The sequence below is a fragment of the Xenopus laevis genome, chromosome 9_10S, assembly GCF_017654675.1.
Source record: "Xenopus laevis strain J_2021 chromosome 9_10S, Xenopus_laevis_v10.1, whole genome shotgun sequence".
NCBI lineage: Eukaryota > Metazoa > Chordata > Amphibia > Anura > Pipidae > Xenopus > Xenopus laevis.
This window is the reverse complement of record NC_054388.1, coordinates 111709925-111723501: the sequence shown is the minus strand read 5'-3', so window position 1 is coordinate 111723501 and position 13577 is coordinate 111709925. Positions and strand designations below refer to the sequence as shown.

The 13577-nt window shown below is 42.1% G+C and overlaps 1 protein-coding gene across 1 annotated transcript in view; it reads right to left on the bottom strand.

Moving 5' to 3' along the window:
* The window catches only part of LOC108703284 (serine protease 27), a 56824-nt gene extending 45536 nt beyond the window's left edge, over positions 1–11288 (bottom strand). Inside the window, exon 1 of the mRNA XM_018239401.2 lies at positions 10994–11288. The gene's annotated coding sequence lies outside the window, so the exon portion shown is untranslated. The remainder of the gene's footprint in view (positions 1–10993) is intronic.
* Between the last annotated feature and the right edge of the window lie 2289 nt (positions 11289–13577).

Genomic DNA, 13577 nt, shown 5'->3' with positions numbered 1-13577 from the left:
AAAGGCAGTACTTTGTACTGGAATAACCCTTCAGGGGTAGAAAAAGCAGTTTTCTCTTGGCCCTGTCACTTAAGGGAACTTGCCAGTAACCCTTTGTAAGGTCAAGGGTGGTTATATACCTTGCTGGGCCAAACCTCTCAATCAGCTCATCTACTCTGGGCATGGGGTATGCGTCAAATTTAGAGACTTCATTTAATTTTCTGAAATCATTACAAAAACGGAGACTGCCATCTGGCTTAGGAATTAAGACAATGGGGTTAGACCACTCACTGCATGACTCTTCTATTATCCCAAGCTCTAACATCTTTTTAACTTCATCTGAGATCGCCTGCCTGCGAGCTTCAGGCACCCTATAGGGTTTCAAGTTTACTTTTACCCCAGGTTCATAATGTCATGGTTAATCACCATGGTTCACCCTGGCAACTCTGAAAACACATCCTTATTTCTTTGTAAGAACTCTTTTACCTCTTGTGTTTGACTTGGCGACAGGGTCTCAGATATTTTAACCTCTGGAACCGATCTACCTGCTGTTTCCCTAGGGAAGGTTACAGCCGCAAGGGTCTCGTGTCCTTCCAGGACTTAATCAAATTTACATGATACACTTGGTAGGGTTTCCTTTTCCCAGGTTGATGAACCTTGTAATTAACTTCTCCTACCTTCTCTACAATCTCATAAGGACCTTGCCATTTTGCTAAGAATTTACTTTCTACTGTGGGAACAAGAACCAGTACTCTATCCCCCGGATTAAAGGTTTTCACCCTAGCCGAGCGATTATACACCCTGGACTGGGCCTCCTGAGCCTGTTGCAAATGCTCCCGTACAATAGGCAAAAACTTTTCGATTCTATCTTGCATTTGACTGATATGTTCGATTATACTCTTAAAGGGAGTCGCTTCCTGTTCCCAGGTCTCCTTAGTAATATCCAGGAGACCCCTTGGGTGTCTACCATACACCAGTTCAAAAGGAGAGAACCCAGTGGAAGCTTGGGGCACCTCCTGTATGGCAAACATGAGGTAAGGTAAAAGGCCATCCCAGTCCTTACCATCCGAAGCTAACACCCTCTTTAACATGCCTTTTAGCATTTTGTTAAACCTCTCTACCAGCCCATCTGTTTGGGGGTGGTACACTGAGGTACGCAGTTGGGTGATTTTCAGTAACTTACACAATTCTTTTGTTACCTTTGACATAAAGGGTGTCCCCTGGTCAGTGAGGATCTTCTTTGGGATCCCTGTACGTGTAACCATCAGAACCAGCTCTTTGGCAATGCTTTTTGCTGAGGCGTTCCTTAGTGGAATTGCCTCGGGATACCGCGTGGCATAATCAAGTACAACAAGGATATATTGGTGTCCCCTAGCAGATCTGACTAGAGGGCCTACCAGATCCATGGCAATCCTGTCAAAAGGTACCTCAATTATAGGCAAGGGTATAAGGGGACTTTTGAAATGTGGCATTGGGGCCGTTAACTGACAAATGGGACAGGAATCACAATATTGTTTTACCTCTCTGTGTACCCCAATCCAGTAAAACCTTTGTAACACCCAGTCTTTCGTTTTCTCATAGCCCAAATGTCCCCCTAACACATGGGCGTTTGCCAGATCCAGCACTGTACGTCTATGGGCTTGGGGAACTATTAGTTGCTCTATTCTCTCACCCCGTACTTCATTTACTCTATACAGTAAATCATTTTCCATTGCAAAATGAGGAAATATTTTATCAGCACCTGGTTCCTGGGGCACCCCATTTACAATATTTATTTGTTCCCGAGCTTTACTTAAGGTGGGGTCCCTTAGTTGGGCAGTGCCGAAATTATCCCGAGAAATGGGTAGATCAGGCAGATCAAGTTCAGGCTCTGCATCCTCTCCTACTAAGACCTCTAAAGGGAAATTGCAATTTTTATCTGGGGCCACTCCTACAGCCTCACCTGGGGAAAAACACTCTAAAGGCTCAGGACATATGGGAAGATTAGACTCTAAAGATTCAGGACATATTGGGGAAGTAGACATTGGAGGCACACTTCCCTCCTCGCACCCTTTTACTTTACCCCATAAGTCCCAAAACACAGGAAAATCATGTCCCAAAATAACATCATGCATTAAATTTGTTACCACTCCCACTTCATGAATGCAAATTCCCCCAGCCGTTTCAAAGGAGAGGGAAGCTGTGGGATAGTTTTTAACATCCCCATGTATGCAAATAACTCCCATCCGGTATGACTGTAGCTTTTGCTTGTCTACCAGGCTGGCATGAACCAAAGTTACCAGACTTCCAGAGTCTAGAAGGCCAGAAACTTCCTGCCCATCTACTTTGACAGTACACATTTGTGGCTCCACTTCTGCACCAGGTTGGGCAATACAAACAGGCTTAGCAAATAAGGACAAATGTGGTTGTGCAGTGCTACAATCCATGGGTTCCAGGGTAAGTGGGCAACTGGCTGCCATATGCCCTGGATCATGACAGCGCCAACAAATCACTTGTCCTCTATCCCTAACTTGCAGGTCTGGTTTAGGGCTTTGCCCTCTCAATGGCTTGGTCATGGAATCATTTTCACCTTTTGGGGCCTCTTTCCACCCTTTAGTGGTTGGTATGTCTTTACCTATACCCGGTGCCTTTTGACTCTTAGGGCCAGCACTTTTAGCTGTTGAACTTTGAAGAAAATCCTCTGTGGTAAGAAACCGCTCCACCAGGGCCACCATCTGGTTAGCATCAGTTGCATCAGCTTGGCCTGCAAAACGTTGCAGCCGAATGGGTAAAGCGTGGAGAAAACGATCCAGGACCACTCTTTCCACTATTAGTGCAGGAGTTAATTCCTCTGGTTGTAGCCACTTTTGGACAAGATGTATTAGGTCATACATCTGAGACCTTACAGGTTTGACCACATCAAATGTCCAGGCATGTACCCGCTGGGCCCTCATAGCCAGGGTTACTCCCAACCGGGCCACTATTTCCGCTTTTAACTTTTGGTACTGATGGGCATCCTCAGGATTCAAATCAAAATAAGCCTTTTGCGACTCTCCGGACAAAAAGGGAGCAAGCACCCCCGCCCACTGGTCAGGTGAAAATTTTTCCCGCTCTGCCACTCATTCAAATATGGCGAGATAAGCCTCCACATCATCCTCTGATGTCATCTTTTGTAAAGAGGTTTGCACTCTTTTATACACAGAGATGGGCTCTCTTGATCCACTTTGGGACTTTTCCATAGTCTCGATCCGTTTTAGAAGCTGACTGTTGATAGCCTGCTGTTCCTTTAAAGCTGTTTGAGCAGACTCTGTGAGTATTTGATTAGTCCGCTGCTGCTGAGCATTGGCTTGCAGCAGATGATCATTGGTGTGCTGCTGTTGCTGCTGCTGCTGAGCATTGGCTTGCTGCTGCTGAGCATAGGCTTGCTGCTGCTGAGCATTGGACTTTACACGTTCTTTTAGAATCTCCTCCATATTGGCAATGTTCTGTGAAAGTCACCCTACTGTGGTTGATATAACAATCCTTTAATATGACTGTCTTTTTAAGGAGCTGCCCGCATCCAAGCACCAATTGTGGGGGAATGGCTCTTTAGGTAGTAGCAGCAGCAACTCCTTTCACACAGACAGTAGACAGTACATAGGTTTCCAGCTGATATCACGTGTGCATTTATTTAACACAGCAGCTTAAACACCAACATAACAGTTCATACCCTTTGGGAAGGCAGTAAACAAAAATAGTCCAGCTGTACTGATAAATGAAAATGTCCTTTTCACAAAGGTCCCACAGTCTCCCACGTGGGCAATATAAGTCCAGCAAACAAAATTAACTGTTAACTCACATTCCTTTGGAGATTCCTTGTGCTTTTCTCCTGGAAGCAGCCGCTCCCCAAACACTTAAGGCAGAAGCTGGTGGCCAGTCCTTGCTACCAGATAACTTGTCTCTTTCTGGAAACTTGTGCCCAGCAATAAAAGTCCTTATGCTTTAAACACAGGTAACATGCAGTTACTAAGCAAACTTTTAACACAGTACTCCAGTAGCTCTCCTTTCTCTCTCTCTCCAGGGCAGAGAACAGCCTTAATTGAGCCCCCACCTTTTTACTCCAGGTGAGACTAATCACCTCCCTGCTACTCAGAGCCTCATTTTCACAGCCCTCTGCACTGCTTCATAGAGGATTCTGGGAGGGATATACTTTCCATCTATGATTTTCCCAACCATGCTACAGTACAAATGAGTGCGTTGGACAAGGGGATGTCCCCAGCTGCAAGTAAAAGTAATAATGAGAGTGAGACAAGGTGTGACCTAGATTTGACAGTGAGAGCAGTGTATTGTTTGATGGGATGAGAGGGGATAATAGATTTAACAATACAAGATAGTGTGCTTAGATTGAGAGAGGGTGATGGGAGCAGTGAAGAGAAGATTTCAATTTCAGGATAGTTTGATGGATGTTGGAGTGCAGAGGATATATGCAGAAGTATAGAGGAGAGAGAGAAAAAGAAGGCAATCAAATTAAACATACGGTAGTTAAACAGTATTATCCAGCTTAACTTGTTGATAGAAGAATTGATGAGAAGTGATGTCCAATGTTTGCTTGGAGATTCTAATCAAACTCTGATCCAACTCTGTCTAACTGTATACAGTATGTTTTACTTGAACTTTCTGTACTTTAACTTGATGAACTTAAGTTAAATTTGCCATAGCTCTCCTGCCATGCTCACCCCTGCTATGCTTCCCCTAGAATGAATATCCTGATATACAGCAAGAGGGTCACATGGGTGAGGGCCAGCAATTGATTAATTAAGACAAGTTAAAGACAGAAGAATCCCTGAGTCTGGTCATCTAACAGACATCAATAGCAATAAAATGGACATACCAAACTATTCAATAAAGCAAGCAACAAATTGCTAGATAAATGTAAACTGATGCTTTTTAACACCTACCCCACAATTGAATAATTAGCAATGGTAATACAAAGATTTGCAGCAGAGTTGGATGGTGAGATGCAGAAAGCTAGGAGTAATATTGATCCAAGGGTATGATCTTCCAAAAGTATTGGCCAGTGTTTATCCAAAATTATCTGTATCTGTGAACTGTTGGTGTTATAAGTTGTTATAAATCTAACCATATTATTGGGTTCTTGTGTTTTCTTTTTTATTGCCAATAACTCTTGTCTATTAGTAGCTAGAGCTCTATGGTATGCTTTCTTCACTAGTTAGCCAGAATAGCCTCTTTGTTTAAGCCTCTCATGTCTGGGGCATGGCACGAGTGCTAATTTTTCCTAAGTGCTAATATTTCACAAGTGCTTAGAAATGACAGTTAAACAAGGCAGTTCCATGGAACTAACTCCTATCTCTTCTCATTCCTACAGGAAATTCTGCTTATCCATATACTGCTACATATCTACTGCAACTGCTTATTCTGGTAATTCTGCTTATATCCCTAATTGTATCTGTTAAAACCAATAACTTTTGTCTGTCAGGCCTATTCTGCTTTAGTTCTTTGATAAATATCTCAAGCACACATCTGTGTCCCCTCCTCCGTGAACAAGAGATATTTTTATAGCCCCAAACCTGGTTCTGGTGTCTGTAAAACTCTGCCCTTTGCTAGCTGTTTAATTGATTCATTGATTAATTAGGCTCTGGTTTTCCCAATCAGCTACATATAAAGTCAGACCCAGTATTGGGGATGGCACTCGTGTCTGGGGCATGGCACGAGTGCTAACCTTTCCTAAGTGCTAAAGTTTCACAAGTGCTTAGAAATGACAGTTAAACAAGGCATTGACAAGGCATTGACAAGACAAAAGGAACTATCTTCTATCAACTTTGAACCATCTGGGATAAGAAGAAAACAGATTTGTTTGTACCTGCGAGTTTGTTACTTCTTACTCCAAACATGCTTTATCCTGCATTTCTCCTCCTTTCACTCTCATGCTTCATAAAACATTTTTCACTACCTCCTCCATCAAATCCCAGTTCTATACAAATCTCAGCCTCTGGGTCTAGACTGAGAATCAAAATAGGCCCTGGCATTTCAGGTACCCAGAGGCCCCAACAGGCCACACAGAGGCCCAAACAGCCCCCCATCAGCCCACTTAATACTGACTTTCTATGGCATCTTACAGCGGCCCCTCTGGCATTTGCCAGAACCCACAGATTGCCAGTCCGGGCCTGACAGCCTCTCTACTCTCCTCTCCTTCCCTCTCCACACATGAAGTTTATAAAGTACTCTGTTTAGCTATTCCACAAAACTCCTCCTTTTCATACAAACTAAGAATTTACAAATCCCGCTCTCACTTAGTCTATCTTTCCTTTCTATTGCTGGCAGCTGGGGACATTTCCCCAAACCCTGGCCCTTACCCCATCCCAGTTATATCACGGCCAAGAGCTCCTTCTCTCCAGAGCAAATTCAAACAGTACAGAACTCTTACTCCTATACCCAAAAACCCAGTTAATCTTTCCTGTGCTCTCTGGAATGCCAGATCTGTCTGCAACAAACTCACCGCTATACACGACCATTTCATTGCAAATTCCTTTAACCTACTCGCACTTACTGAAACCTGTCTCTCTCCTACTGACACTGCCTCACCTGCTGCCCTGTCCTATGGGGCCTACACCTTACTCATACTCCCAGACCTGGTAACAGACCTGGAGGTGGGGTAGGTTTGCTTCTCTCTCCCCGCTGTACTTTTAAAGTTCTTCCACCTGTTCCCTCTCTATCATTCTCCTCATTTGAGTCTCACTTCATTAGGCTCTTTTCTCCTGTTTCACTCTGCATTGCTCTTATATATCGACCACCAGGACCAACTGGACAATTTCTGGACAACTTTGCTGCCTGGCTTCCTTACTTTCTTTCATCTAACATCCCATCCATCATATTAGGTGACTTTAATATACCCGTTAACAATATTAACAACCCTTCTGTCTCTAAACTTCTCTCACTAACCTCCTCCCTAGGCTTATCTTTGTGCTCAGACTCCCCCTCTCACTCCAATGGTAATGCTCTGGATCTCATATTTACCAGACTCTGTTCAACCACCAATTTTACTAACTCCCTATTTCCCCTCTCTGATCACAATATGCTCACATTTCAACTCTCACTAACTCCCTCCTCACCCCCTGCTATTCCCCAAACACGTACTTACCGTGACTTGCAAGCTGTAGACGTGTCACATCTCTCTTCTTCCTTTGACTCTCTTCACTCTAATATCTCAGCCATCTCTTGCCCTAATGTGGCTACCTCTGTCTACTATAGTACTCTCACCACTGCCCTAAATGAGCTGCTCCTATAAAAACTAAACATTCTACACCCAAACCACTTCAACCTTGGCATACTGCTCATACAAAAGCTCCAAAGACATTCACTTGAGCGTCGCTGGCATCCTGCTCAGAATCAGACTTTTGGAGCTACAAATCTGCCCTGCGCTCCTATAACTCCAGCCTCTTTCAAACCAAACAAACATACTTTACTTCACTCATTAACTCTCTTTCTAAAAAAAACCAGCACAACTTTTCTCCACCTTTAACACTCTCCTTTCCCCTTTTCCACCCCCTCCATGCACATCTGTCTCTGCTCAAGATATTGCTGAGCACTTCAAAAACAAAATTGACAGAAGGGACATCACACTACTCAACCCCCCTAGACTTCCACCACCCTCCCTCCACACTCCCCAGTCTCTCCTGTGCTCCTTCACCCCTGTCACTGATGAGGAAGTCTCAAAGCTTCTGGCCTCTTCTCACCTTACCACCTGCCCGCTTGATCCAATTCCCTCAAAACTTCTCCGCAATACCAATCCTTGTCTAATGAAAGCCTTAACTCACCTATTTAATATTTTGATCTCAACTGGACTGTTTCCTTCTCAACTAAAACACGCTCTTGTCACCCCCATTCTGAAAAAACCCTCTCTTGATCCCTCCAATCTTGAAAACCTCCGACCTATCTCTCTGCTACCTTTCATCTCTAAACTACTTGAGCGCCTAGTCTACAACCGACTAACCTCATTCCTCTCTGACAATAACCTGGTGGACCCCCTACAATCTGGTTTTAAGCCACAACACTCCACGGAAACTGCCCTGACTCAACTAACTAATGACCTTCTAACTGCTAAAGTCAACAATAATTTCTCACTACTAATACTGCTTGATCTCTCAGCCGCATTTGACACTGTAGATCACCCTCTCTTCCTCCAGTCCCTCCATTCGATTGGCCTTTGTGACACAGCCCTGTCCTGGTTCTCTTCTTAAATCACCAATCGTTCCTTCAGTGTCTCCAACAATGGAGTAGCATCTCCTCTCCTACCTCTTTCTGTTGGAGTTCCTCAAGGCTCTGTCCTGGCATCATTACTATTCTCCCTCTATACTTCCTCCCTCGGCAAATTAATCAACTCGTATGGTTTCCACTACCACCTCTATACTGATGATACTCAGATCTATCTCTCAGCTCCTGATCTCAACCCAGAACTCCTAACTCGCGTCTCCTCCTGCCTGTCTGCTATCTCTACCTGGATGTCGCAACGCTACCTTAAATTAAACCTCTCTAAAACTGAAATGGTTCTCTTTCCTTCAACTAACACCAGTAACATCCCGTAAGTATCAATCATAGTTAACAATTCCACTATCACCCCCTAGATTCTGCCCTGTCATTCACTCCTCATATCCAGTCACTTATTAAATCATGTCACTTCCACCTAAGGAACATATCCAAAATACCATCATTTATCACCCAAGACGCTGCCAAAATTCTTATTCACTCTCTCATCATATCGCGTCTAGACTACTGTAACTCTCTTTTAATTGGCCTCCCCCTCCAGAGACTGTCACCTCTCCAGTCCATAATGAACACTGCTGCGAGGCTCATACACCTCAGCAAACGCTCCTCCTCTGCCTCGCCATTCTGTCAATCCCTGCACTGGCTTCAGTTACTTTTCAGAATCAAATTCAAATTAATGACACTGACTTTCAAAGCACTTTATAACTCTGCCGCACCCTACATCTCTGAACTCATCTCTATATACTCATCCAACCGCTTACTATGCTCCTCTACTGACCTGCTACTCAACTCTTCTCTCATTACCTACTCACATGCTCACATTCAAGACTTTGCTAGGGCTGCACACCTCCTCTGGAACGCTCTCCCACGGTCTGTCCGACTTTCTCCCAACCTTTCTGCTTTCAAGAAATCTCTTAAAATGCACTTCTTTCGAGAAGCCTCTCCTCACTCTGCTTAACTACCAAACACAACACCACATACAATACCACATTTCTCACCCACTTAATTCGATCTTGCCCACTCCCACACCTTGTGTATTACTCCCTTTCCTTTAGAGTGTAAGCTCTTTCTGCATAGGCCCTTCCTAACCTTTTTGTACCGGTATTGATTGTGATGTATGTAACACCATATGTTCTATGTATATAATTCATGTTATTTAGTTGTATAATCATATTTCCTTTACAGTGCTATGCAATATGTTGGCGCTATATAAATACATGTTAATAATAATAATAAAGTCTAGTTATTAGTTCCGTGGCATGTTCTTTGAAATATTCTAGAGACGAACAATTGCGTTTCAAAAATTCCCCTGTAGGGACAGATTTTTTTTACAGAATGTGGGTGGAATCTAGATGGACTTAGTATGGAATTGGTGGCTGTTGCTTTTCTAAAATTCTTAGTCACCAGCTTTCCCTCATTGGTGACTTCTATGTGGAGATCCAAGAAAGAAATAGATTTCTCGGAAAGTTCCATGGCTAACTTGATATTGCGGTCATTATGGTTTAGTTTAGTCACAAATTCTAGGGCCTCCTCTCTAGTGCCTTCCCATATCACCAATATGTCATTGATATACAGGATCCATTTGACGACTTTGGTATGATGACATAATGTTCTCAACCACAGTCTTTTCCCAGTGTCCCAAAAACAAATTTGCATAAGAGGGAGCACATGACGTGCCCATGGCCGTCCCTTGTATTTGTAGGTGGAATTTGCTGTTGAATGTAAAATAGTTGTAATTCAACACAAATCTCATTAGCCTGCATAAGAATTCTATCATCTCTTCCTCCTCCCCCGAATGTTCGGTTAGGAAATATCTTAAGGCTTCTAAACCCAAATCATGCTTGATGGATGAGCAGAAGGATTCTACGTCTAGAGTCATAAGATAAATGTGTTTGTAATTTCCCAATTTATCTATTTGGGATAGAACATCCAATGTGTCTCTAGCGTATGATTCCAAACCTTCCACCATAGGTCTTATTCTGAGGTCTAGATATTGGCTGGCTTTTTCGGTCAAATTACCATTTCCAGACATGATAGGTCTTCCAGGGGGATTAGACTGTTTTTTTATGAGTTTTAGGAAGTAGATAAAATGTAGCTACCCTTGGATTCTCTACCATTAGGAACTGTTTTTCTTTCTTAGATATGAAGTTATCCTTAAAAGCTTGTTTTAACATGTTATCATAATTCTTCTTTCAAGTTATCTGTAGGATCCCCCATTATTTCCTTATAACTACTGGAAGATAATTGTTTGGCAGCTTCCTTTAAATATATCTCATTAGGCCACAATACAATATTCCCATCCTTATCAGAAGTTTTAATTTGTACTTAATCTTTCATGTCTTTAATTGCTTTGTGTTCATCTCTTGATATGTTGTTCTCATTGATAAGAGGTTGAATTGTTAATATATCCTGAATCACCATATTTAAAAAAAAAATTCCCACATTAGGGCATATATTCGATGCAGTAGTAAATACAGATTTATTTTTAAGTTTCTTTTTCCATTCGTCAAATGGAGGAATCACACTAGTATTCATTAGTGTGTAAGTTTCTATATAGTATATATATCAATATTAATAATATACCTCAACCCACTTACTAGGGTTTCTGGTTCTTTTGAGCAAGCAGACAATGAATCCACACCAATGAGCGTATAGTAAAGTGATGTATTGTAAAATAAATCAATTGATTGTTCTACATAAATGATTATACTTAGACGAAACAATAATTACAATATTTACAGTTACACATTACACAAGTCTACATTGTTGTTACCAAAAAGTAGGGGAATAGAGTTCAGCTTCATCTCTGCCTTCCCCTCTGGTCTTCATTCCTCACATGTTGTCTCGTCCCAGGCTCCTCTGGCTTCTCCAGCTCTCTAGCTGCCTCCTCTCAGCTGCCCAGCTCCCTCTCTACTGCCCAGCCCCTTCACATGTTGTCTAGTGTTCTTTTATCCTGGGTTCTCACCTGCCCCCACAGAAACCCTCCCAACTGCCAAGATGCTGTGATAAACCCCCAACTTGCCTACATCCTGTTGAGCAAGTTTTCTCACATACACAACCAGTTTTATGGTCCCCACAGCAGACATAGGCCTTAGTAATCACAGGAAAACCTTTGTTATGATAATCAGGGCTTCATGTAAATTCCCTGAACAACAGCTTTCATATGAAATAACTAAATCAAGATGGCAATTTCTTACAATCCCCACCTAGAGGGCAAAGGACTTTACAAGGAAAGAGCCCTCTAAATTAACAAAAAGCATAACATTGCCAATGCAGGGACACCAATTAATACACTGTTACTGTATGTATTGGAGCTGAAAGTGATAGGATTATTGAGACCCAAATGATGTAACACTCACAAATATTTTTGTCTGTGCCCCACTTACCACCTGACCCTGCTCCACCCAGGTCTGGGCTGGATCCCATTTTAGGCCTCTACTTTTAACAAACCATGGTCTTTGCACTTTGGTGTTTGCAACACCCAACACATTTCTGCTTACCACAGTTTTCATATTAAAGAGACCACACAGGGAAAACATTTTATTTTAGGGTAGGGTGTAAATGTCTGCGGCACATTTTATTAATCAGCATAGCTGGAAAGAGAACCTCAATTCAGCAATAGGTGTGAATGTAATACCAATACTGGCCTCAGGAAATTCAGAAGATACACTACACTAAAGTGTGCAGCACTATCTTGGCCAAATCACTAGTGAGATGTTTCTCGCCTTTGTCTCAGTATCTCTATATCAGTTTCATGCCTGATTATCACAACCCAACAAAACAGAAATAAGCATTATTATCAGAAGAGAGATCATTTGGGACAGAACCCACACAAGAGTTATTTAACAACAAAAGAACAACACAAGAAGTAAACTGCTGTCTCTCGCAGATCTGTTATGTAAATAACCCCATGCATAGCAATGTAAGACACTTGTACATTTTCTTTAGCTGAAGGCTCTGGTAACTTTTAACATGTAGACTGTATATTGGAGTGTTGTCACCCCACCTTGACAACTGTAAATTTTACACAATGCAGAAACAAACAATAACAGACACACTTTGGAAAAAAGTCAAAAGAGAAAAAAAAATATAGAGTGAATACTGCTTTGAATGGGAAACACATACTGAAGTAATCAAGCAGCATGCAGTCTATGTAAAAATGTTCATAACCTGTTGCTGCTGAAACAAGAGTAAAACAAAAATGTCACTCAGGCAAAAATACACCAAAAATAAAATTCAAAATATGCCTCAGTGCTATTTACTCTTCTGTAGACTAAAGCAGCAACCATTTCAAAACTCCACAGTGCAGGCAATTCTAACTATTAAAAACAAAAATATTTTAGAATTTGTTAAACCTGACTGTACCATATCAATTTAGAGGCTTTTCCTTTAGTACAAAAAGTAAAAAAAAAACCAAATAGATAAGGTCCTCTATAACTCTTTTTTTTCAGGAGATAAAAGGGGGAAGGGAAATGCTTCTTTTTGTGATCTGCCATCCTGTTACCTGGAAAACAAACTCATCGAAGACATTAGCACCGATTTACATCATCTTTTGTTCTTTTCATTTTAGCAATCTCTATCTTGAGACTCTTCAATTCATTGTTAAATTTTCCCCATACATTTTTCAGACTTGAGTTCTCTTCACTCAGCCTTTCATTTTGAGTTTTAAGAACATGGTAGGAAATCCATGTATTCCAACTCTTGCTTTTATTTTGGAATCCCCACCTCGAGGACTTCCAGCTTTAATTTCTATTGTACATATTCTTATGATTGTATGTGTTGTTAAAATTCATGGCACAATTAGTGATGGGTGAATTTATTTGGCAGGCACGTTTTCTCGGCGAATTTGCGCGATTCGCGGCAGACGAATAAATTCGTGAAACGCCCGCGAAAATTCGCCGAAAAAATTCGCCGGCGTTAAAAAATTTTTTGCGAAAAAACGGACGTCGGCGTCAAAAACGGGCGCCGGCGTCAAAAACGAGACGCCGGCGCCGTTTCGCGAATTTCTCGGCGTTTCGCGAATTTCGCGGCGTTTCGCGAATTTCGCGCGAGATTCGCAAAATTTTCGGTGAAACGGCGCAAATTCGCCCATCACTAGTCACAATTTCTTGCTATGTGCCCAACTCTGGAACATGCATAGCATCTGAACACTTTCTTTTGTGTACATTTTTTATCTGTACTGTACACACTTTGTTTCTCAGGATGGGTAGCCTTTATGGCAAATACCCTATCACTGCCAGGCTGCTTCCTGGGTTGAACAGGTTTGTAAAACTGTACTTTAGGAATGTCCTGCTTTTGTCCCACAGTCCTATTTTCTGTACATTTCAATGTCACTATAGGAGGCTTGGCCTGTCTAC